This window comes from Condylura cristata, unplaced genomic scaffold (assembly GCF_000260355.1).
Source record: "Condylura cristata isolate star-nosed mole 26May11 unplaced genomic scaffold, ConCri1.0 scaffold00001, whole genome shotgun sequence".
Classification (NCBI taxonomy): domain Eukaryota; kingdom Metazoa; phylum Chordata; class Mammalia; order Eulipotyphla; family Talpidae; genus Condylura; species Condylura cristata.
The window spans coordinates 27,515,313-27,516,264 of record NW_004567102.1 but is presented as its reverse complement, the minus strand read 5'-3'; positions in this window follow the sequence as shown (position 1 = coordinate 27,516,264).

Genomic DNA, 952 nt, shown 5'->3' with positions numbered 1-952 from the left:
CTGGGGCCGCCGCGGAGGCTGCTCCCAGGCTCGGCTGCCTCCAGTTTGGGGCTGCGGAAGGGAGAGGGAGAGTTTGGGTGTCAGTTAGGCGGAGTCTCCGAGGCTTCGCTCCCGGGCGCTGCTGCTGCTCTCGCCGTCCTAGCAGCCAGCCACTCAGTCCCCAGCCGCTCCGCCCCCGGGCGCCCACCCGCCCACTCCCCGGGTCCGAGCCACGCGTGCCCCAGCCTCTTCCCCCCTCCCCGCAACCCACCCCACGCTTGCCAGCGTACACACCACACCGCTCTATCCCCAGGTACCCCTCACCCGTGAGTCATCCTCCCTCTCCTGGTCCCTCGACTATGTCATCCTCCCCAGCCCTATTTTTCCATGGGTTGCATTAATCACTATCATCCTCGCTACCATCTTCATCGTTGAGCGTTAATATTATTTGAGCACCCACAATGTTCGGAAGTGTAGGCTAGAAAACCCTTTGGATACATTTTTGGTTTTTCCTGTGACCGTATATTTCTCATTTATTAGTCAAGTGTTCATAGCCCAAGCAATGGTATTTTAGAAATTTTGATACACTCACGCTCAAACACACACGCACGCGTGCATGCACACACACACACACCTCCAACAGCTTGGATTTTCAGGATGCATTGTATGCAGTCTTTCTTGACTCATCCTCAGTTAGGACTGTTATGCAGTTTATCCTCATTTTTCCTCAGATGCCCCACAGTAAGGCAACTCCTTCATTGGTCATTCTGAGCTCTAGGTAGCTCCACCACATCACATTACCACACTTTTCTGGTACTTACAAATGGATTATGTACTCTAATTCCTCTAAAGATACTTGGTATTGTCATGTAGTACTCACTTCCTAACCTCTAGGTAGGAAGGAAACCCAGATAAATGAAACACCCAGCCATATCCTATTGTAAAAAGGATCTACTCAATGCCTGGCCCAGTA